A 26,059-nucleotide genomic window follows, 5' to 3' on the forward strand; every position below is an offset into this window, starting at 1 on the left:
ATTCAGACACATAAATAGTCCAGCTACAGTCAACTGACACCCTTTACGTGCTTGAAGGCAAGCACACACATTCATATATGTTAATGGCTTTATATATATGGCCACCTTTAGTAGAGCAATATGGCACTTACAATTTATGATTCACATGTGCTGCACAGTACCTGTATTTTGAACTTGGAACCTGCCATGTCAAAATAACACAAAAGCATTGAGAAGAAATCAAATACCTAATCTGAGTCATTTCAAAGTCAGTACATGATCAGTCAACAGCAAATTTGTGGAAATCATTAATAATTTACTAGCCATTCATAATTTAGTTGACAATTTTTGCCTTTTTTACTTACTAATGAAATGCCTGTGAGTTGATACCAATTTTCTCCTATTTATTATTCATTGCAACTGTTTGCTGAATGATTTCTGCAAACAGTTCCTGTTTTGTAGCTTACTCCCATTGTGAATGTATATTACTCAAAATTTAGTCTGTGAAACTAATTACCTAAGCCATATATTAGATTCTGTTCAGTGTTTGCCTGAACATTGTTCTTAAAACCAGCATGTGTTCTCCAAATACCCTCTCCTCCAGGATGACCTTGTATTGTGCTCTTCTGTGAGCGCTCCTTCTGTTACGCTTATTTGCTAGCACATTCATAAAAAAGCAAACACCATGGAACAACTGAATTTAAAAATCTATACAAACGCTGGGGGATATTTTTTTCTTCAGGACCAACTAACTCTACCCATAAAACATAGCACAGTCTCAGTTATTGCGCTGTATTACTTGAATGATCAAAGCATCTTGCAGCCCAAACATGACCCCGTTCATCTCCTCACAGTGAAAGCAAGGAACACGGTGGCAGCACTAAAAGCAGATACCTTTTCAACCGCACATTTCTTGTAAATCATTTATTCCAGGCACACCCGATTCTCCTGTGCCTGAAACAATGGGGCAATCACCTAAGTGCTGCATCTTTGCCGGGAGACTCCAAAACTGCCAGGATTTTACTGGGAAGGAGAGGAAAAGGGAATACAGAAAGCAAAAGTGCCCCCATCAGACACCTCTCCTCTTGCGCTGGCAGTGCCACGCCGCCGGCGCCCAGCGTGTGCAGCAGAGCTCACCGCCCCTTCTCGGCAGGCAGAGCTCCCCCCGCCATGTACCTCCAGGCCTTTGGGCTTTTTTTGTCGGTTTGATTTCAGGTTTTTGAGACTTGGCATATGTTTGCTCATGTTTTCAAACTTCTTTCAGTTACCATTAGGACATTAGGAACTTGTTAGACTTAGATGTCGCAGCTGGGACTTTAAGGAAAACACCAGCTCCTGTGGGATATATAATAAATCTGAGAGACCTGGCATTGCTCAAAGGCACTAGTGTTGCAGAAGGCCTTTACAAATTTTAGAGAGGTGAAATGTTTGTCCAGCTTCACACAGCTGCCCAGCAACACACATCAAATTACTGCTCAACACACTAGCATTAAGAATTAGAACTGAAATATATAACTGGAGAAGTGGCACAAACTCACAAAGGCCTTTCTTCACAGGAATGAATTTTACACTGACTCAACACTCGATGATTATTCATCGCATTGGAACTCAGAGGAACTATTAATACTAGCAATGGTTTGATTCAATGTACAATGACTGCTAGAATTAATAGTTTTGCTGGATTCTAATGACATTAATTAAAATTTGACACTTCAGAAAATGGTACATCTGCAAAATAATTTGTAAAACTTTTGTTCCACACCCGCTGGTGGGTTCTACAACAACTCGGCTGTAGCTGCCCTCCAGAGAGGGAATTCCTCATGGAATTACTGCTCGCGTGCTGCCCGGCCAGCGCCTTTGCCTTGGCTGGGCAGCTGCTTTTCCTTACCAGATGGGAAGGGTGCAATGGCGAGGGTGGCTTGGAACGAGAACGGATTTGGAGTACAAGGCTGATTCAGAAGAGTAGAAAAACGGAGTAATTAGGATGTATTTTAATCAGAAGTAGTATGTGGAATTACGGGGGGGAAGAGAGTTGTATTCTTTCTTGATTTGTCAAAAGTTCTTTTTCTCTACTTCCTACTAAAAGCAACAAGGAAAGGGGCAATAGTAACATTAAACATTTTTGTCCTATTGAGAATTTTTAGTAAATCTCTAATACTGAAATGTTACAAAATACTATAATCCATTTACAAATTTTACATTCTTTAGCTATTATTTCTCCCCAATTTATTGCCAATAACATCAATATTATCCTAGGACACCACTCCTCACAAGTCTCCTAAGGTTAATGCTTTTTTCCAGCTGGAAATCTATTCACACATTAATTTTTAAGGTTATTTCATTCGAGATGTATTGCACGTAGAGAAAACTCAGTATTTCTTCTTCCAGGTTGCAAGCAAAGATATTCACTTTTATTATGCAGCAGCTTGGTGTGGATGAAGCCACAGGCAATACCAAACACAGCACTCCCACAGGCAGTGTAATATATGCCATGTCACATGATCAGTCACATATGCAAGTTAAGAAATTGTATGTAGCCAGCTGAATTAAACTATTCCAAACAATAATTGTTCGATTCCGAAAAATTCAGAATTTTTACATCTAGGAGGCCTGCCTGAGGTGTTCATATAGCTCTGCGATACCTCTCCCAAGAGACAGCAAGGTACCAAAGCTGGAACTGACCACAGCAAACAAGCTCTAGGTTCTGCCTTCTTCAGTTTTACTATTCATACTACTCTTTTTTTTTTTTTTTTTTTTTTTTAATGACAGCGTGAACGCTGATGAATCCTGTAACAAATTTCTGAACGGCATTTTAAGAGCCAGGCCACTGTTTCATTATTCAACAAGAAAAACCTTTAGTGAGTGCCTGTGTGAGGTCAAGAAAATTCTTCTCCAAGTGCTCCAATGTGTTCCCCTTTAACTAAAAGAAAACAAAATCTTACGGGAACAGACTTCTAGGACAAATAAGGTTGTTCAGCCACAAGGTGCCAGAATTTCTTTCCCAAATAAATTAAACATTACTTGTGTCTTGATGGCCTACTAGCTTAGATTTCTTCACGTGCATTTGCTGGCCACTTCATGTCACAAGCAGTGGAGATGTTTTGACTGAGCACCTCCTTTGGGATTCTTCCCCTTGCTCGCATTTACGGTTCCCTGTAGAACAACAGGAGTTAGCTGTGAAAATGGACACCGCTATCTTTGAAATAAATTCCAGGTGTCCAGTGAACTGAACCTCCTTGAGGTGTGGGTTTTTCTGTATTGCTAGAATAGGTTCACCAAGTCAATCTGAATCTGCCAGTAGCCTTTTCAAAAATCTTTTGTAAACCTGCAATAACACCTTAGAGACAAAAGTAAATTACGTGACACTGGTTGTTGAAAGAGAATTCCACTGAGCTTACTTCTAATTGCTAACAAAGCATATGCACAGAATGCATGGGCATGCTTCACTGGAGGGGGGGAATTATATTTTATTTATTATGAGTCTCAAAGACAATTTGGGATTTTAATCTTACAGGGCAGAAAGTTATTTTTCCTTTGATTATCAAAATACAGAAAAAGTTTGCAACCAGTTATACATTTTAAATTTTGCACTTTTCTTTCCAAAGCATTAAAGCAAGGTTCCATGAACTTAGCAAAATGTAATAATATTTAACTAGCTGACATTGCTGCAGGTCTGTAATTGTGCGTCACCTTGCAGCATTATATTGTCTAAATCATTTCTTTCCCTTTCGGCAATCTACTAAATAATTCTAAACAAGCACTGCTGATGAAGGATTATTTCTACACGAATATTTCTTATTAAAATATCATACAGAAAGTATGATATCTTATTCAGATTTAGAAAACACTTGCCGACAGACATTTAATATTAATTTAGAACCATCTTACTGACAGCTGCTCAGCAGGACCAAAACTCTTCATTTGATTATAGTCTTGAGGCAGTCTCATGAAGTTGTTACTCAGAAAGAGTCATCAGGGCTCTCTCTTCTATTCACCTCCAGAAATGAGTAGATCTAAATTTGCAAGGAGGTTCCCTTTTTATTTTTTTTAATATATATATGTATATATTTGTTTATTAAGGGTATGTTTTTATTTGTATGAAAGGACAAATACAAAACAGGGAGGCAAAGTGTTATAAAACTGAGGAGTTGCATAAAATTCAAAAATAGGAGGATTTTTGAATGATGGATTGTAAGACAGTGCTGGTAGCATGCTTACTTGAGGATGCAGTTTGAGATACGATTTTCTGATCTATTTCCTATTCCCTGTTTCTATATAGCTGTAATATGCTATAAATTATAATTCTGCTATCTAAAGAAAAAGGAAAAAAACAGTTCATTCTTCATGCTTCTCCAGTCCTTGCTCCCTACTGATACTTAATGTTTAGAGGATGCTTTGTACTTATTTAATGTAATCTCTTCACCTGGTGACCTGGAGGTGAAGGAATCAGCCGCAGAAGATTGCCAAAGGCCATATGAGGTACAGGTGAACAAAGCAAATCAGCCACTCAGATACCCAATAAGGATTGACCTTTTTTTTTTTTTTTTAAAAAAAAGGTAATTTCTGAAGTCTTTCTATCCATCCACTGTGCCCACTTATTAATAATGAAAATGTTAGGTTTTAAGGCAATATGGCTCAAAAGAATATTTACCCACAGGGTAGAGAGTATTCTCTTCGTGGCCATGGTTCATTCCTTCCCAGTGTATTGTGGTTCATAATGAAGTAGCTATCGCATATAGCCTGATTCCTGACTCTTGTGAGGCTCTTTTCAAGATGAACTGTATGTATGTTATATAGATTTCTAAAAAAGAAAACACACACAAAAAAGACCCAAGCTCACTTTTATCTCAGGGGTCAGATTTCTCTGCAGCTGGGTCACAACTGACCACATTTCCACACGGTCCCAGTGACAGTGCATAAACAATTCTTCATTCAGTTTTTGACACACATTCTCCTAGAGCTTAATTTAGATTGAATTAATATCTTGGGTGTACAGTTCCATGTCCTTAAATGTATATGTCCTTAATCTAATATGCTGTTTGGCTGGAAAAAACAGCATTCTGCCTGTGAATTTACTCAGTGCAGGATCTCCATCCTTTCCTATTCTAAACAGAAATGCTGAGCAAAATGGCTCAGTAGTGCTGCCATAAACACAGCTCCTGTCTAAGCGGATATGGATTTGACAACACGTTAATCCTGACCTGAACTGACAGCATTTATTACTAACCCCACAGGTAGACAAGATTTAGGATGTTAATTAGATGTCACACTGCAATCCTTGACTCATAATTCCACAATCAATGGCCTTCTGTGAAAAGCTGGCTTAAGAAGGTCCCAACTTTCCTATCCATTACAATAACTGCTTGTGGAGTTCTGCTCTAAATCACACCGCTGAATTGACCTGGGTTAGAAATAACTCTCCAAAAAAGATTGTTTTCACTAGTTCATGAAATTATGGATTCTATGCCATATTGATAGTTGAATCAGTAGAGTTAGAGGGTTATCTTCTACTGCCTGAGGGCAGGACCATGTCTCAGGAGCAATTAAACCAGCATCATGACCAAAGCCAGTGTGTCCGGACTTTGAGTCCCCAGAGCAGTTTTGTCCGCCTCACCAAGCTGTAGATATGCTTCAGTTTTGAGAAGTTCTTGTCTGTGCATTTCCAGAAAAAAGCGGGTTTCTCATGTTATTTTTTTTAAGCAGATGTATTCATAATCCCTATCTTCTTCCCCAGCAATTTACGTAGGTAGTTATCTTTCAAAATAACTTCTGTTATAATGACATTAAAGAAAATAATCATTTGAGAATCTGGCCTTGAAAGGATGGCACAAAATAAGTCAATTTACTCAGGAATTCCCAGCTTCCACTACCAAAGCACTTTCTCACTGGAGATGTTTCCTAAAGATTGCAGGCTGGGAACAGTTGTCATTGTCAGAGATGAACTCAAAAATGTATCACTACATTGATCCAGTGTATCTCACTGTGGGCTTGCAATATGGAGATAATTTTAAAATAAACAAAAGGCCTGAGCTGCAACTGGGTATGGTAACGCCGAGCCCAAGCACGTGCATTTTGAAAGTGACAGAAGTAAAAACGCCAATGGAAGTTTTAAGCAAAGTTCTAGAATAAATATTGAGAGAGAGATCAAAATACTATTTACATAAGGCTGTTTCTTTTATGGCGATGAGAGGGAAAATGAAACACAATTCGGCATCTGTCTTACTGACTCCTACTCCTCTCTAAACTATGAAGCACTAATCACGGCAGCACACACGGAAGATGATGATCGGACGGTGAAAAACAGCTGGGCAGAGAATGACCCCATTGTTTGTAAACCCGTTTTCCTTTGTGGCAGAAACTGAAATGAGGCAAAGAGCTTTTATTTAAGAAAGCAGAGTGGAGAACAGAGTTGTCTTCCTAGCTCAGCCCCAGATCCCTCAACGGTCCAAGGCAAAGTGCTTCAGTGAAAACTTTCGCAAGCAGCCACTGCGTACTCTGAGCGCTCGGTCTGAGGTACCAAGGATTAGGTTTGCTGAAGTTTTAAGAATTCATAGCACCAAGTGAAGTCAATAGAGTTGCTACTTTTAAAAATTCTAGCTCTGGACAAATATTACAGACTAGGTACTTTGAGAAATAAGGATATGGCCATTTCACATTAGACATCCACACTGGCCTGTGCTTTTGAGGATATATTGCTTGCCTTGTTACCACATTGTAAAATGGAGATAATAACATGCACTTATTTCATGAGAGTATTATAAAATGAAGACATTAATGTTTGTGAACTCTGAGACACTGCAGTTTCAATGGAGCCCCTCACTCTTAGGAGGAAATCAAGAGTGCTGTATTAAGAGAAAGATCTGAATGTTGCAGCAGGCAAGGGGCCACAAACGGAATGAATCCCATTTTTAAATGACATATTGGATAACTGCCAATTAAATGAGTACTGTCCATCTTGTGACCTGAATGAGGCAGGCAGGGAATAAGCTGGATACGATAGTGTGCTCTCACATAATTAAGGCTGTATCATAATGCAAACCCACATTTCAGCCCAAATACTTTAAAAGTTTGGCTAAGCTCTTAGCAACTGAATGCAAGCTCTTCTAATGAGAAGTTCTGGGAACCTTAAATATAGTCTTGTTTCCTGTGTCACATCTAGCATGTTCTTATTAGCAAAGTCCCCAAGAAACTAATGAAACACTTGGCAAACTAGCATAAGAACAATACAAAATAACATCCCAAGGCTGGAAGATTAACTCCTTCAGAAAGCTTTTGTTTTACATTGTAAGAGCTTTAAGACAGAAATTCTCTTTGAAAGGAGTTTCTTATATATTTTTTAAGCAAGAAAAGAATCAGAAATGTGACAAAATCTTCCTCAGACAGAATCTATTCATGGACTGAATCTAATAAAGCTCACTCAGATTGTCATCACAGAGTCAGTGCCATTTAATTAGTATTTAAGTACATGTACTGTAGCTGCGTTTAATTACAGGCCCAGATTCTTATCTGTTATCCAACAGATGATTGCTACTACTTGGCATTCAAACAGCTTCCAGAAACACAGGAAGTAAAAAGCTTAATATGAATAACAATCAGCAATACAGCATGCTGTTACACAGAACAAGCATATAATAAATGCTAGATCACATAAGAAAAAACCTAATCACCAAATCACTATCAAAGTCCTAAAGTAAAAAGGCGCTAAACTAAGGTTTCCTCTAGTTTCCCTAGTGGTGTGTCGTGTTTTTGCTTTGTTTAGATTCTGGTCTTGCATTCCAGTCCTAAAGCTTGTGTGGTGCCCATACGATCCCAGTATCACAGAGAAACTGGAATAATCGGAAGCTTCGGATATACATTTCTCAGGACGATTCTGAGCACTGCATCTGTACTGATGCTATGTGCTGTATACTGCTACTCACCATAGTGCGTGCTGTCACGCTTTGTGATACAATTATGTCACTGGCTCCACCTGTCAAATTGAAGAATGCCACAGATTCAAGTGGTATCAGAGACAGTGACAGAGGCTCACAACTAAAAGTAATATTGCAACCAAGTTATTTTTGACCTTCAAATTAATATACATATACTATTTTCCCAAATTGCAATGGCCTCTCTTCAGTTCCTCCAAGCACAATTTGTTTTGTCCACACAGAGATCAGTGGGAAAAAGTAAGTATGTATGAATGATGCATAGTTAAGCCTGCTAAAGTTCTTCTCATTTACAATTGAATTCTAGGTTAAGTTCCCTAAATACCTTTACAAGATATTTTCTTAGTTGAAGTAACAATTACACCTTAAGCCACAAATGCTACATATGTCCCATTCAGACAGTGTAATAGAGATAACTAAAAAGAAAGGCCAGCATTCCCAGAAACACACTGTACAGTAGGTGATGCCCCATAACCTGCATCCGGGAGAAATATCACAGAAACATCCTGAAAGGCGACAGCCTTAGCCGGCCTGCTGCAGCCACAGGAGACCCTCGCCGCCTGCGCCGCTGCACTGCTCCGCAGGCGCACCGCGGCCTGCCAGCCGGCTCCCGCAACAGAGGGAACACAGACTGCCCCGGGCACGTCGCCCTCCTGAGCGGGGAACGTAATTCTGGTCTCCTTCCTCATGCTGCTGATTTCCACAAAGCACGTCTGGCATCCCCACAAAATCCATCGCTCTTTCAAATTTGGCTGAATTTACCAGCCAAAAATAAGTATTTTTTAAATAAGTAATTACATGTTAAGAAGAGACAGACAACATGGTCACACAAGACTCTTTTTTTTTTGAAAGCATACATAAAAATTGAAGGCTGAATTCTGCTGTTCTGCATAATCACTGGGAATTCATTTGAGCAAAAACTATGGAATCAGCTCTGTAAATAACAACAACAATAGTGGTAGAGTGAGACAGAGCTACAGTTTGCCAAATGGGAAGGAACAGTTTGGTAGGGAAGAATATTATATTTTCAAACTTAGTAAAACGTATTATAAACAATCATAATGCACAAAATAAAACTCATTGGCAAGGGTCCTTATATCAACACTTGCTCATTTTAAAAGCACCAGCTGCTAGACCTGGTGTAGTTTCAAAAACAAATGTAAAAAGGTAAGTGACAATATACATGAGTACGAGAAACCGTACCTCATTACCGAAAGAATGCTTTCCACAGAGATTTCAAGTTTTTAATGGGACTAGAGGTTACTGCTGAATTTATGGAACAATGTGAAAAAATATACGTACTGCTAGAAGGTGGGAAGATTAAATGAAGATGGACAAACAGATCAGTTCATGGAGTTAAACAGACAAACGCAAACTTTTTCACATGCAACACTAGTGCTACAGTCATAGCACAGCTTGGTAACTCGAAAATCTTGACTTAGTTTATGTACACAAAGGCCTTTTATTTTCACCTATCTAAATGACTCCCTTTGCTGATAGGATTACATTCCTGTGCATTGGAATCGAATACAAGAGCTGTTCTTTACTTCAGGCATTTCCCTTTGGAGAGCTGCTGACCCAGAATTTTGTCTTCTAATTAAGCCATCCAGGGACGAGTCTGTCGGCTTACAACCTGAAAATCAGTGAACACTACAGTGCAATTGCAAGCTTTGCTACATTGTATTGGTACTTTGAACTGATCATAGCTATAAAATATGTCAGTGGTCTAACTGTAAGATAAAATTCCATAGGATTTTAGCTAATATCCTGGAAAAGCAAATAATAAAGAACTCAAGGATGAATATACAAGAAATGATCTGGCTCCCCTACAGATCTGATTGTCATCACTTAAGGGCATGCTGTTTTCTCCTCACTGGTGGGAATTTGTTTAACTTTCTCGTCATCCTCTCATACAGTACCATCCTTTTTTAATGTTGACATATTTATATTTTTCAAAAATCCAGAAACTCAGCTTTACCTTTACCTGTATCTTGCCAAAGGTGAATAAAATTTAAATCAAAATGTATCAACTATTTCTGCTGACACCCAAGGTATTTAATCACTTCTCCTTACTTCTTCATAACTCTTCACTTGGATTTATAAATCCAGTTGTTCCTTTGGTGTAACAGACTGTATTGCTGCCAACATTTATGATTCTATTAAAAATCTTACAATATTTGATGGTTGTCTCAGAATTGCAGCTCCTTCAATCAAAAGTGTTTACAAGAAAGTCTTAATCTCTTCTGGTTGTAAATAACAACTGTGCTCTTAGGCTTTACAGGGCTTAAAGATTATATAAAAGGCCCAAAGCCCCAAAAGTACAAAAAAATGCAAGAACAGACAACACTAGCAAAGAGCGATGGAGGAGACCGACAGGACTATCATCAAGTGACCACTTTGCAACGGGAGCCTGAGATAAGTGGCAAGTGGGCTTATACTGCAATGGCCACTGAAGTCTCTGCTCAGCTTGCCACTTTGTTTCATAGATGGCAAGATCTAGCGAAATGATCCTAAGCCAGAGCTGGAGAGAGGATGCAAGGCTTTGAGAAACGCTACTGTTGCCAGAGACCAGGCCGAGGCATGGAAACCTGAGGGCACTGCACTGTGAGTGGGAGATCAGGGAGCGAGGACAGAAAGTGGGGGCTGAACAGCACGTCTAATGAGCAAGCCACAAGCCAAGGGGTGAGGTGCAGGAATATGCAGCGTGAGTAAAGGCAAGTAGCGTGCTGAGTGTCCTAGAGCCATCAGTGGGATTCCCTCATACGCCAGCCAGACAGGCAGCTATCAGCCAGGCTAAGAGACTAGTCTTCAGTCCTGGTAGACCAGTTGTGGCCAGGTGGCTGGCTTTAGTTTGAACCTTCAGAAAAGACTTCAACACAAATGTCCAGCTGAATTTTATAAACATAGGGCAGTCTATTTGCATAAGTATAACCAAACACTTCACATTTATCGGATGCTGCTGTAGCTAGCGTGTAACAAGCTGCCTGATCAGACCACTGAAAGCTGAGAGTTGCCAATGATCTCAAAACTGGCCCGTTATCACTTTCCATTTTTTGACATTGCTTTTCACTTCAGAGACGGATTTTAACCTGAGGTCCACAGCTCTCTAGGTAAGCAGGCACACTGCTTGAAATAAGTGGTATTTTACATGCGAGAGCAAACTTTGATGGCTGTAGACGATTTATTTTATACGCCACAGCAGAAAAAGCAGCTGCCTGCAAAGCCTAAGCCACCCCATCAGCAAAGAGGTAGAGGGAGTGAAGCAGCGGTGAACGATGGCTAGCCTGCCGCTGAGAGCACCGTCAACTGCCACAAAAGGGGAAGAGGGACATGGCAAATACAGACAGGTGATAGAAATGAGGAAACTGAAGTTCAATAGCAAGTGTAACAGAAAAAAGGTATGAAATACATTTGATACAGGTGAAAGATGTCAGCTTATTGCTTTTTATTTATAGAACTGCACAGATGTGTACAGTGCTTTGTTACATAAAAATTAAATGGATGCAGACAGCTCAAGGAGTAGAGATGTCAATCTGAACTGGTGTGGAGAGAAAATTAGAATGAACTAAACTACCGGGGAAAGGGAAGTCCTTTATCCTCTGCTCATTATGCAAGTGTGCAATGAATTCTTCTGAAGAAATATTAAGCATTTTGCTAATGAGGCCTAAGGGGTCAACTGACAACAGGGTGCTTAAACATGAATTAGTGATAAGCAAATAGGTCTTAGGTAAAAATCAGGAACAAGACTACAAAACGAGTAAGGGCAGAAGTCAAACTAGGCATAGGCATATCTGAAGAGGAGGTCTGATGTAAGTAGAAGTTATTTCCTGAGCAGAAGTCCACTCAAAGACAAAACTTCTCTACAAACTGTGGGAAAGATACGACACCAGCAGAAGGGCCTGTAATGGCAAGAAGGAACATCAGTTAATTTCTGCCCCCAGAATATACCATAAAGGTTTCATATTTGTACACATTTAATTATCCCAAACAAGAAAGAGAAATTCAGCACTGTGTTTTTTATTTACTTTGTTGGTATCTGAATTCTGGAAGGCAGGTGAGCAGGGGAAGGATGCCAGGATTCAAGAGCAATCGAAGACACTGATTGAGAACTACATGTTCAACAGTGCTCAGCTGCACCTGTTTCTCAGAGCCTGGCCCCAAAATCAATGCACATTGTACTAGTTGTGATTACCCACCACCAAGTGCCCTTTGTGGTGTCTCCGCCTACCAGCTTAGTAGAAAGGAAATACGTTCTGTGTAGATAGAGTAATAGAATCAACCTAATTAGTCTTCTATAAAGTTAATTACAGCACCATTACCTGTTTACTTTGGTTTTCTGTAAAATGAGAATAAGGCTTGAACAAGGACAAGGCACATACCTACTGTACTGTATGTGGAAGTTCCCTTTATAGGGTATAACTCACTGCAACAATGCTTTGAAGTTAATGTACCTTCTCGGTTCATTATAGATAAAAGTTTCCTCTTTTAATATATTGTCTCAATCACGTAAACAACTTCTGAATTACACTTCTGATACTGAAACTGCAGAAACAGCAACAGTGATTTCTTTCCATACATTTGAGATGTATCAAGACAAGCAGCAAACTCAAACTCTTCAAAAACTCCCAAAAGGATATTAATTACTTTTCTAGATTGTTTTTAATAAAGACTTAAGAGCTTTTTCATAACACACAGCATAGCTTATTTTTATTTCCAGCATTGCGAAATAGTAATGGTTTAATAATGAATATTCGATAGGAAGATGAATGCTGTTCACAATTCTAAATGATTCTGAAAAGGCTTTGGTTCAGTTTCACAAAGCAACAAAATGATTTTTTAGATTGGATGCAAGAGAGAAGAACTTGCTGGAAAAGAGACAACTCAAGAATATTTCTAACAGGAACCATCTCCACTAGGAGGAAAAATAAAATGCATCTTTCTAAAGGATAAGGATTTGTTTTTACCTATCTTTTTCCTTATGTTTAAGTGGGTTTTTTTCTTTTAATGAAGGGTGCTATGGCAGTGAATTCATGTTTTAGTTGAATACAGAGTAAGCAGTGAGAGAAATTATATGCTCAATACAGATCTCATGAAATGATAAAATAAGTGTAAAATGAGTGTAACCAAAGCAGACACTTTATGAAGTAAAGTCTCCTCTAAATTCCATATGTGTAGGCCATACAGAGAAAATGGGAATACATTAAAAAAGATGGAAGTGTAGACTAGACAAGCCCAAAAGTTTTAATGAGACTGTAAAATATTATGATAAGCCTCAATTTAAAATATACTCGGCCTTTGTCACTGCAGTATAAAGCTGATAAAAACTTAGTGAGGTACAGAGGAGCATAATCAGAAGTCAGGCTGGAACGGAGTCAGGGTCCTCGACCAACACCAGCAGACCAGCTCCAAGACCAGCTCCAGCTGTGAGGAGAAGTTCTGCTGACCGCAGCACTAAGACAGACTTATTTAAATGATAGTGGACAGCATGATCGGACCTTGGTCATTAGTTAATTTAAACATATTAGAACTTCGGTTTAGTAAGCGTGACATGTACTTAGCAACAAATAGCTACTTAACAAAGAGGTAAAAAGTCTGCCACTGCTACTAACTAAAGGAGCAACCACTTCATGACTCTACATAGCGGTCACTACAAAAGAATTGGATGTTTACAGCCAAACTTGTAATCTCTCATGCACACAGACGCACACCATTCTCCAAAGAAAGATGAGCCTAATGTATTTTTTTTCCTGAAATCTGAAGCCATTTTCTATTAGAGGCATTTTTCAAAAGGTTTAAGGTTTAGAATTAAGTAAATTCCATTCAGCATTGTAAGAATATAAATTTGCATAACAGGGATGAAGTTCAAGATCTTCGAGGAATAAAATTCCTCCTGAAGTACGTGACATTCCCCAATGGCAATACCATCAGAACATCAGATTCTATTCTACATTTACAAAAAAAGTTATAGAAAACAATAGGAATTGCAAAACAGATTTCATTCTAAAAAATTAAAGTTTTAAGGTTTCTAGTTCTTAGTCAACAACTCGTCAGTCCTCAACCTTAGGTACAGCAAGTACGATCGTGTCATAACCTTTTTCTCTTTGCCTGAAAATACTGTTACTGAATCTTACTGAACTACTATGGCTTGATTAAATGTATGGTGAAATTTGAGCACTGGGTTGTCTATTCCCATAGGCAAGGACCTGTGTGTTCCTACACCTTTCCTTTTGGATGGAGTCAATGAACAGCCCCTGTGAATGACAGATGAGAAAAATCATACACTAAACATGGTCCTTTGCAGTGATAAATTCTTGAGCAAGCTGAATGTCTGGTGGGGACTAAAAGAGGGCTGAGAAAAATGAATGTGCCTTAAACATGATCTTCACTGTTTTAATGAGTTATTTAGTTACACAACCCCCTCCTTACTCCTATTACTAACTAGGAGGATACATCTTGACAGCCATTCCACAGATCATTCATTATCACAAAATCAGGTTCCCTTACACAACCTTTTCTGCTCAGCACCTTATTTATACATGACCAGTATTTTGCATCTGACTGAAGAAGTTTTATACATACAAATTCAAAAAGTATCCAAGAAAAAACAACATAATAGATTATACTTGTAAAAAGGTTGTCACTAGACTGAAGAAATTATCAGAAATTCAGAGTTGGGTGTATCCAAATTGATCTCATTTATAGGTGGTCCTATACTTACTATACACAGACAACATCATGCTTTGATTCCTGTCTCTATTGCCATAAATCATTAATACTCCTTTGTGTGAGGAAAATACTCTGAAGAATCTCTCCAGACTCCCCATCCTGTTCTATCTTGTTTGCTATTTGGGGCATACAAGAGACAAGGCATCAATCCCTAGGGCAGTTGGGAAGGAGCAGCTCATATCCACATGGCTCAGATCTAGCAGGAATAGACTGGCCATGTTCTTACCGCACAGATACGCATCTCATATAGCAATTTAAAATGCCTAATTGTGTCAATTTTGCCACAGGTTCTTCCAAAGTCATCTAAATGGCTTGCTTGGGAAAGAAACCTGCAAGTGCAGAGGATATATGTGGTATGGAGGATCACGGGACCAGAGCCTCAAATGAAAGAAGTTAGCCTGATTAACAGATAAATGCATCTTCTGAAAATCAGATCTTATTTTTTCTTCCTTAGTCTCATCCTTTTTACTCTCTTACTTCTTTGTTTTCCTGCTGTGTTCTGCCTCTTCCTCTGTTTTTTACTGTCATATTTCTTCTGTTTCTCACTGATACTGTTTTACTAATCTCTAGGATCCTTCACACCTTCATTTGCTCTTTTCTTCATCATATCCCTTGCTATATTTCTTCTGCTACCATACGTTTCTTTTTCATTACATGACCCCTACCACTTCCCTCAGGTTGTCCCTGCATTTACTCAGCCTTTGCCAAGTGATCTAAACTGGATTTAGTCACGGCTTGAAAATGTTAAAACCTGCCTCAGGCCCTTAGGCTTCCTTCTTCGCCCCCAAAAGAGGATGCAATTTCAATAAGAACAATTAGTGTCAGGAGAAAGAGCGTTTTCCCTGGGCCTTTTTATTTTATTTTTTGAAGGATTTTGGAATAAGTAGCAGACAAGAATCAGCAGATGAGAATCTAAAAGATACTAAATCTAAAAGAAGTGGTGTTCACCACCACCAGTTAAATTGAGTTTTATGTTTCTTTTTTAATAAACTACTTGACAATGAATTAGCAAAGCAGAGCTGAAGGTTCTTACTAACCACTAATTCGAGCTTTCAAGTTAAGCAAAGGCACTCAGAACAATTCAGTAGCAGCATTTTGGGGCAAGAACACACACATAAAGTGAAAAGAAAACATTATTTACAGACCAGTCAGTTCTTCTGTAGTGGGAAGAAGGAGAATTAACTTTTTTTTGTACTACACTTTCTAATATTCTGTAATTACTTTCTATTAGTAAAAGTAGGACAGTTTTCTGACTGCCAGCAAGCACGGTCCTGGTACGGAGGAGGGCTGAAACAGGTACAACATGCATCGTGTAACCAGTCACTCCTGACTTGAGACACACAAAGTTGAGGTGGGGACTCCGAGCTCCCAGGCCCCTCCAAACTCTTCCTGCTATATTCTTTTACCGATTATACAGGTTATAGTATTGCCTTCGTAATCTACTCTAATTTATATTTTTAGGTGAAAACTGAGGATGAAGTAACTATTTCAAATGGTTTCTCATTATACAAAATAATGATACCTACAGCTTAAACTTAAGATTTCTCATTTCATGTACAGAATAGAAGCTGGTGCTTTTAATACCTGAATTCACTGGACTAATCCATACATACTGCACATATGGAGAGCAGACTATACTTGTTTCAGCTTACACCTTAGATGATGAAACTCAGCTCATTCGCAACTGATTGGCTGACAAAAAACAGCAAGAGACAATCCCTTGGCAAGAGTAATTTTCTACATGGGAATCTTGTTGGATACTCAGCTCTTGACAGATGCTCAAAAAGCAAGGAGTACACTGGGCATTTATTCCTGTTTGTACTTGTACAGAAGAATGTGACCTTTCTTTTGACATGTATGTCCCACAGCTGTTTCACATTCATCTTATATTACTTTAGTAAGCTAGAACAGAACAGGGAAGCCAAAAACACAGGGAGTGTAGCTCAAGGAAGCATTCAGACAAGCATGCCCTCATCTGTAGTGGATAGAAACAATATCAAGCACTTGAGTTTTGACCACTTTAGAGAGATCTCGTCTTTGCTGCAGCTTCGATTAGCCTTAGTGCTTGGGCTAACAATCTTTAGTTCATAATAGCTGAGGACTCTCAGGAGATTTTTAACAAAAAGCTTTCTTTTCTGCAGCACATACACATTCCTTCTCCCTCCGTATCAGGGCAAGAAGTCCCAGATTTAGTGATCATCAAGAGCTTTGTCCAAGATTGCTGTCCTTTCTAAAAGCATTCCTCTGGGGAATTAAAATTGATCAAGTGTTTGAGAAAGGGCAATCTCAGTTTGGCCTGAATACAAATCAAATATATAAACCAAGTTGCACATCACTTAGACTTACTGCTGGTAAGTACTGACCACAGTACTTTTCCCTTTCCTTGATCCATCTTCTCTTCAAGTCTAGTCTATATAGATCAAAATAACTACACCACTCTTTTGTATTAGTATCAAGATGCTCCTGACACTATAATCTTCCAGGTTGCAATGAGCCGAAGGGTTATCTATTAAGGCAGTCTTATTAGTGGCCATTACTTCTCTAATAGGGATTTAAGAGCAACTAGCTTGTACATTGCAAGCTTGTTTTCAAAAGAACTGCAATAGTAAATAGCGAATTCCAGTCCAAGTTTCATTCCCAAAATACTTCTATGCTTTCAAAGGGATTAAGTTATAATTTCTTTCCATCTTTAAACTACAGAAGTTGGAAAGAGTTCCTCACTGCTTTGACCCTGGTTAAGATTTTAAACTGTCTCTTTCAGATAGAGGGCTTAAGAAAACTGGATAGTTTATCTCATACCTGCTTAAAAGAAACAATATTTCACATCTTTTTTATTTCAGACACAGACTAGATGAGAAAAGGACTAAGCGAACTGAGGGAAACAGAGAAGCAAAATGATCTATTACGGAAATATGAAATTCTGCAAGAAGTCCCTGTGGGGAAAAATAATGGCAACTGTGTCCAAGTTACTGCGACTCAAAAATTTTATTGAAGAAAATGACAAGCACTATGAGCATTAATATTTGTATCTGCATAAAGAGAGCAGTTCTGAAGCCAATTTCAGATCAGTAATGTTTCCTGATTGAAGGAAACAGTGAACAATGATTTCTCTTCCACTTCAGTTATGAAACCAAGCCAAATCATTTTCCTTCCCATTTATCCCACCATGCAACCTCTGAACTATTTTGCCTCATTCTTAGACTATGTCCTAAACCAACAGAGATTTGCTTAAAGGTGGGAGGAAAGACGATGAGCTTTGAAAGAGGTTTGTTTATGGCTCAAGACTATAACTCAGCTCCTAGCAGTCATGGTAACCAGCACAGCAAAGCTCATCTTAAATGAGGTAACATTGTACCACACAGGGAAGGTAATGTACGACCAGCTGACAAAGTTAAAAAGTCCAGGTCTTGCCACATTAAGCTCTAAATTGCATTTAACACACTGAGGGACAAAGTCTAAACTTTTTTTTTTCTCTCCATATGAGGACAAGACACCCCGTAAGATTTATGTTTTATTGCAACAACTGTGAGCCTAGCCCCTAAAATTAAGATTTCTTTAAAATTAGAAAAATATTTCGAAAGATTAAGAAAATAAGGGAACTTTTCATTCAAACTATTCATAGGGAAATTTAAAGGGAGCTGGCATAAAATCTCTGATAGAAAGCCAATTCTAAGATATGTGAGTTACAGACTCATCAGACTTTTGCCTATGCTGCACCAAAATACACTAGCTATTCATGCAATGCCTCCATACAAGAAAGCTTCCTGATATAAACTCAACAATCATGAGGATAGTTCTGTATTCTGACCTATATTTCTCCATTTCTCAAGAGTTTTGAATACAAGGGTGATTTTTATTTGTATTCTACAATTTTAGAAGTCCACTAATTGCAAAACATTTTAAAATAAATGGAAATTGTCTGGATGGGCACCATCCAATTTCTAATGGACAGGTGTTCAGATAAAAATTCAACAGCACTGGCAACAAGCTGGCAGCTACCAGGAGGAGGGGTGTCTGGAAATGATTTGGCTCACAGCTGAACTTCCTATTTAACCACGGGGATGATCAAATTAAGTCAAGGTCAAGTATGTGAGCAGAGCAGCTGTGCCATGCAGCAGATAAGGACTGCTGGTATATATATAGTAGATCTGTTTTGATTTTCTATCTAATCCACTGTTCTAGCCTTGTGATTTGAGGCTGTTGCAGGAAAGAGAGAGACCTCCTGGATTCTCGGCCTTTCTCAGGGGCTCCCAGGTGCTGCCGCTTCCCAGCTTGCCCGAAACCGCCAGGTGCAGCAGCCCCGTCCCGCTCGCTGCATCCCCGGAGCCCACCTCGCACCTGCCGGGAAAGCTGCCTGCCTGTCCCCTAGGGAGCGAACAGCCAGCCGATCTTCCCCTCCTCAAATCAGGGCGATGCTTAAATCTAGCCATTTTGTAGCTAGATTTTAGCTAGAGTCATGCTAGCAGCACAGAACAGTTGCACTGGGGTGGGAGAGGAGGGTGAGGACTTCACCTGCAGAGATTTTACTCTAAAATGGAGCCTACCTGGAACTCCATTAACTACTACAAATACACTTTTTTCAGAAGAGAGCGTTCCTGTGTCCTGTAACACTTCGGCTTCATAAGCGTGATTTTTGTGTTTCAATAAATGAAAATAAATTGGTTCTTGGCAGTTAGTGCACAGGTACTGACAATGGTGGCTGTAATTTTTTGGTACCCATCTGTCCTTCCCTTACTCCATCTGTTTCCTTCACTCAGCGCACTGGAATCTTGCTTCAAGAAACGCAATTGAAACTCCTAGCGTTGCACGGTATAAGTTACCTAGTTACCCAGCTGAAAGACGTGTTGAAAATAAGTCACTGTCCTTGTATGCTGTAGAAGGCAACAGACTGATTTTGTTGTTAACCTATCTGAGCAATCCTTCTTCCAACAAAATATAACTGTCAGTAAATTTCCTCCAATTTCAGATTGTGCACTTCAGAATAACACCACAAAGGATCATCACTTTAATCAGTTACTGATTACAACTGGGGAAATTTTCACAGACTCCACTTGAGGCTGCTTTTTAAATGGTAAGTACTTATATAACTATATGATATTATAAACTGTTTAAGCAGTTTTTTATAGCTAATAAAACAGTACAAATTGACAATATTATATGACTCATTTGGATAGGATAGCTTTTATTAAACTGTGGTGACTGATTTTTTATATTTTGGTTATATTTAATAGCTCTTTGGCCTGATGATAACTAAATATTTTGATTTGACTCTTTACACTAAATATAAGTGTTTAAAAGAAAAACAAAACAAAACCCTCTGCCCTTTCCAACCCAAAATGGAAGATACAATGCAGAGGTTGTAATTAATTCTTTGTGAAGTTTTGAGTATGGTATTACTCCAATACAAAATCCAATACTAAAAACATTTACTCTATTGGATACTACAAATGAAAGACATTTCCACTTTTAACTCAACATTAAGGCAGTATGGTAAGTGAGGTCATTTGACGGTCAAGAAAGACTTTTTTTAACTTAAAAAAAAGATGAGCACTTTAAATAAAAGCTTTTCAGTATTCATGATGTCTTTCTTTTCTATACTGACATGACATCTAGAATACATAAGCCCCTTAAATACTTTGTTTTATGCACTTACCATTTCATTAATATTATCACACTAAAGGGGCATAGCTGCATTTTGTTTGCAACTGCAAAGGACTTTTGACTGACAGTGAGTTCATACACAAAACTATTCAAGAATACTAGCATACGGAATACAGTTCACAGAAACAAGCATTCAAAATACACAACTTTATGGCTATGGCAATATTAACTCCCCTCTCATCACTTGTTTTTTTTAAAACTCACATGTGATATTACCAAGATTTCGGTAGATAACTTCCTGCAAGAATTTTGAAACACAGAAGGAGCCTTTATACGATAAGAAGATTTAAAAATATGCAGTGAGAACTTAAGCTGAAAATGTTGGAAATGTTTTTCCATGATGAAAAACGAAAACAAGTGCTGGTAATAACACTTTGTAAAATAGAATTTTCATCTTAGAGATCAATTTTAATGAAGTAGGTGACTGAAAAAAATGAGGACTGCAATTCTTTTAATCTTATGTATACATTTAAGTGCATATATCTCATATTTCCTTCATATGGCAAAGGTTTACTTACAAATGAAAGCAAATAGAGAATGGCTGGTACTAATCATACAGAAAAAAAAATTAAAGTCTGTACCTCCTATGGTCTTTAAAAAAGCATTAATAATAAACCATTTGCATAAAGTTAAAGCAAAGAAACAGTTGTATGTGAGAAAACATGCATCTTTTTGACATCTGCAAGCTACTTCTCTTGATCTGCTCTATGAATAGAAAGTAATTATGAAGAGTCTAAAACCAAGATAATGCCCTAGAAAATGAGTGACTGTCTTTGTTAAAGAGGCTCAAAATAGTACAAGTAAATCTGTATCATACAGATACACAGCCATTAAACACATTTGAATAGAAATTCTTTCTGGCTCTGGTCTTCCCTCTTTTACAATTAATGGTCAAACTCCCATTAAAGTACCTGAAAGTAGATCAGGCCCTGACGCATCCTTCCTCTAATAATATTTTCCTATCCAGTTTCAGTATGAGCTGGGAAACGCAGCAGAACTGCACGGGCTCTAGGGAAGCAAGCAGGCAGTTTCTGCTTGAATGCCGGCACTCTGTCCTCTGCCAGGACGGAGGTCAGCAACTCAGCTGCTCTTCCCTTTGCTTTCTTACTCATGATCCAAAGCCCGTGGCTTGGGGAGGCTGTAGTAACATAACACACTGCTCCTCGGGAATTACTGCTTTGATCTGAGTTTTCATTTAAAAAAACTTCATTCTACTCTTTGTTTATACGTGCAATTCAGAGATAAGTACGATTCAATGCTAAATTCCAACCCCCAAAGCTGATGCGCTCCAGAGGTCAGCAGTGAAGCCGGGATTTTGGGTTAACGTGCTGAGCCAGGTTTGGCAGGGTGGGCACTGGGGCTGCTCGGTTTCCCCAGGTATCTCAGCTGCTCCTACCCAGCTGCCAGCCATTGGACAGTAAGGGCTTCCCAGACTCGCTGCGGAAGCACATATCAAAGCATTTCTAAGAGCAAATAGCAACCTGTTTTCAAAAGGAGGCTGGCAAAAGATTAAATAAAAGCTAGGGCAGTCCCTCAGAGCTGGCAAAGGGCCATTAGAGGGAGTGAAATGGAAACAAGTGGTGGAAACTCGTCTTCCTCGGGACTCCGGGGAGGCAGTGGCTGCATGGAGCTGCAGAGCTCAGCTGAGGTAAAGAGTTTCACACTGGATCGCACAGAATTAAATATAATCTTGGCCTTTATTTTCAGACATCTGCACTAAGGGAAGGGAGATTAAGAAGCCAGAAACAATTATCCTTCAAAGGCAGAGTTTCTCAGGAATCCTATCTATGTGATTGCAGCTACTTGCAAACATATTGATTCATCAGGGGACAGCCCTGAGCCACAATCCACAGTTTTAGCACCACACAACCACCCCGTGGTCAAAAAAACCTGTCCCATTCAAATAGAGTACGAACTGACAACCTGCCACGCTGCTTTACAAAATCATCATGGGAGAAGAAATCGTTAGTTCCCTTAACTTACCATCACTCTACACAAAAAGTCAGACTGCCTGAACATGCATGCACCAGTTTGCCCCCCAGTTGCTGCTGTTAAGCGCTACCCTCCCATCCCGTGTTACTGAAGATGCTATTCTGTATCACTGCAGTAATGGCATATGCATTTCCTGTGAAGAAAATAAACCAAAGCAACAGGATACATCGAAGAGGGCAAAAAAGCATAGCCTAGGATTCGATGTACAACTCAGTGCACACGCTTTCTATGTGCTGCTTCCTGCTACCTCGACATAAAGGCAGAATTTTGCACAATTATGCAGGGAGCACTCGGGCAGCAGGAGGCAGCTGCTGTAGTCTAGCCTCGTCCTAGGCCGTGCCTTCACAGATCTATTTCAAACCAGATGGACATTAGCCCAAACAGCATTTACTGGGGTTGCAAACAAATTACACATTCTCAGTCCCAACTTCCAGTTTCAGAGTGCAACGACATTTTAATTTAGCCTAGAGTGAGGACAAAATGAATCCTCTAAGTGGGTGAGCTGGGCAGAAACTGGCACCGTCATTTAGAGCAAAAGCAATTAGATCCCAGGGAAATGCCTTTAAACAGTTACAGCAGCAATCATTTCATTTCCAGCTACTTTAGACTGTGAGACCACAACTTTTAAATCCAGTCATGCCTTTTGGTTTATAGACAGCCAAATTCAAGATTTGAGCTGTCTATGGATAACCGATCAGAATTCAATCCTCATTCTAGATGTTACTGTTAATGTTAAAAAAAAAGAAAAAAGTGTAATATTGAAAGCTGAAAATGCAGTGTCAAATAAATGAACTCAATATAGAAATAACAGGGCCTGTTGCATTTTTGTAATTTTTCATATTTAATCAACTGAAAACTTCCACCTCTGAATTTTAATTCACTGACAAATGACTTCATTAACACAAAGTTATGATTGCCTGTGGTGTTTCACGTCCTTCTAGAAGGCTGACTTGAAAAACATACAAACTTTGGAGGGGAAAGGTAGCAAGAAGGAAGCAAATCAGAACATTCTGAACCTCCTTCCTTCCAAAGCAAAATTCCCTGTACAAACTCAAACTGAACGTGGTCTCAGAGGTGAGAATGGAGCAGGGACTACACAAAGCAAGTTGTGGGAACTATGACTGGAGGAAACTAGCAGGGAGCAAGGGGGAGAATCCTCAAGGCAGGAGACACAACAGAGCAACCATCTACATTAATTAAAAAAAAAAATCTTGATGATGTGCTCATCTAGTTTTAAAAACAGAGAGAAATAAATTGTAAAGGTGAAACAGGATTTATCCGTCTGTTGGAGGGATATGCTTCTTTCTTCTCTTCCCTCCCACCTCCTGCACCCTGAAGTTCAACCTGATCCATATAACATTTTTTGCCATCTCAAGTCAAGAGACCTGATGCCATGAGTGTGCTAAAATTTGCTCAGCTCTGCCTGGTGCATATTTAGTGGAAGACTGTAACTTGAGAAATACACCAAATCATGTTTTAAACGTAATTCAGTGTAATTCCCTTAACCTCAGATTTACATCATGGGAAGAACAAACCCACTCACAGTTGTAACTATACTAAAATTACAGTTAATTATGCATGTATGTCCTGGGTTTAGCCCTCTGTAGAGAACCCCAGGCTTGGCACAAAATGGCTATTCAGCTTGACACACAGATAAGAGCTAACTGCACTGCTGTTCAGCTCTCCATAATGGAAGAGCTACACAGCAAAGCAGAGAGGTGAAATTTCACTTTACCCAACCATCGCATTTCATAACAAGAAATAGCATCTGCTTATTTCATGTATACAAGTTTAGAGGACACTGACATGCATGCCTATTAAAAGGAGTACCGAGTACAGTTCTGCAATATGCTACAGGAGAACAACAGCAGAACCATACACAGGCCCAGTCGTCAAAAATGTCAAGGTTGCTATGTCCATGAAAGTCATTGGAGGTAGCCCAAAACATACCATGCTACTGGCAAGCCTATTCCTGGCTCTACTGTGCTAAAGCATTTACAGTAAGTCACTGTAACTGCTCCATAGCTCATTCTCCTCCCTGCACTCTCTTCCCCTTCGGACACACGGGCACACAGATAAGCAGGCAAACGCCATACATTCCTCCTTGCTCAGCACGCACCTCTACACCAATGCCGAGGAAACACCATGAGATGGAGCAGACGACCCTTACTTTAAATCCTTTCCTGAGACACAAGCCAATCTACTGCACTGATCAAATAACATTGGTTTGGATTCACACATACAATAAAAGTCCTCTAAAATTTTTCATAAGCAGGGCAGACCCAAATCAAAAAATAATTTGCATCCCATAGGTTGATGCAGAAATACAATGGTTAAAATTCCGTAAGGATATGTAGGTCAAAACTCCCACCGACTTCCACATGAAGTTGTGGTTTTTGGTATTGTCTTATCTTGGAAAATATACATCTATGTGAAATAGAGTATTTTATAAAATGTTTATTGATTCCCTAACTTTATTTGCAAGGTCACATTAATTTGCTGTTTAAAAGACTGTCCCACAACATCAGAAAAATATGCACACAAAAAAATACATTCTGTTCTTGAATTTATTTGGCTACTAATAGCTACCACATTAGTTAATAGAAAACACTTCAGACAGCTTGAAAAATGTTTTTCTATTAGAAGTGCATGACATATAATCTTAGATTTTCCTAATACATAAAGAAATAAGCTCAGGGAAAGTTCAGTAATTTATTATTGTTAGCAAAATAAAAGAAAAAAAACAGCAGCCATTTCTACTATGGGATTTTTTTGAAATAATTGTTTGATGAGTGATTAAAATACAAGAAATGTTTTACAGTTATGTCAATTTATTGTTCCTTTAAGAGTAAAAAATGTTCCACAAAAGGAATTTTGACCTTTGAAGAGTGTAAGATGCTAGTGACAAACAAAATCTCCCCTATGTTCCATGTGAAGTAATATTATCTGCGTGTAGTTAAACCCCAAACTACTTCAGAGGCAAAGCAGGCAAACTGAGCAGATAACACACCCAACACTATGCCACTATAGAATATATCAGGAAAAAAATGTAAGAGAAAGAAGAAAAGCTAAGGTCTGAGATGGTATTACTATCACAGCAAAAGAGATGCTGATTTTAATCTAATATCACTGTCTCTCATTCCGTGCCAGGAATACAACAACATTTTTTTCAGCACCACAGGTCTGCTGCTGCTGCTACACACAGTGATATGCTTGTAGCCTGTCCATTTGTCTTGACAAATGGTTCTAAACTTCACTTCGTTTATATGCCCATAAATCTCTCCAAATCTGGCTGCTTAGCCTTTAGTCACCGTGTTATTTTCTTACTTATCAATCAGTGGTAAGAGTAAATTCTAAAATTTTCCAGCCATTGGCTAACGATTATCTTAACCTAGAATTTGTACTTACATAGGCATAACTCATTTTTTCACCAAGTAAAATATTTCAAAAAGCAGCAGCTGACAGCTGAAATTTGACACTTCATTTCCATATTGTGCTGAGTATCACAGTGAATAGAATGAGCTTTGTCACTGATTTTAATGGGACTAGTCTTTTATCTAATTAATATATTCTTCTTAGCAAGACAAAAGATGATAAACTTCCAGGCTTTAAATCTCCACTAGAAAACTGCAGTTTCTCAATCAGAGACTTCTCTAAGAAGCACTTCTGACCTGTACCCAGAAAAGTGACACGGGGTGCTGCAGGATATGGCTAGGATAGCATTATACTTGTCATCCAGAAATGTAACAGATTCTTTTGGAATCTTGCCCTTA

General features: G+C 38.9%; 1 protein-coding gene across 11 annotated transcripts in view; it reads left to right on the top strand.

The window, feature by feature from the left end:
* Positions 1-26,059, top strand: part of B3GALT1 (beta-1,3-galactosyltransferase 1) — a 206,224-nt gene that overhangs the window by 125,199 nt on the left and 54,966 nt on the right. For 9 of the 11 annotated variants that reach the window (XR_010389971.1, XR_010389975.1, XR_010389972.1 and 6 more), the window contains exon 3: positions 19,600-19,704. The gene's annotated coding sequence lies outside the window, so the exon portion shown is untranslated. The other 2 variants (XR_010389973.1, XR_010389974.1) reach the window with 2 other exon arrangements.

Source organism: Dromaius novaehollandiae, chromosome 7, assembly GCF_036370855.1.
Source record: "Dromaius novaehollandiae isolate bDroNov1 chromosome 7, bDroNov1.hap1, whole genome shotgun sequence".
Lineage (NCBI taxonomy): Eukaryota > Metazoa > Chordata > Aves > Casuariiformes > Dromaiidae > Dromaius > Dromaius novaehollandiae.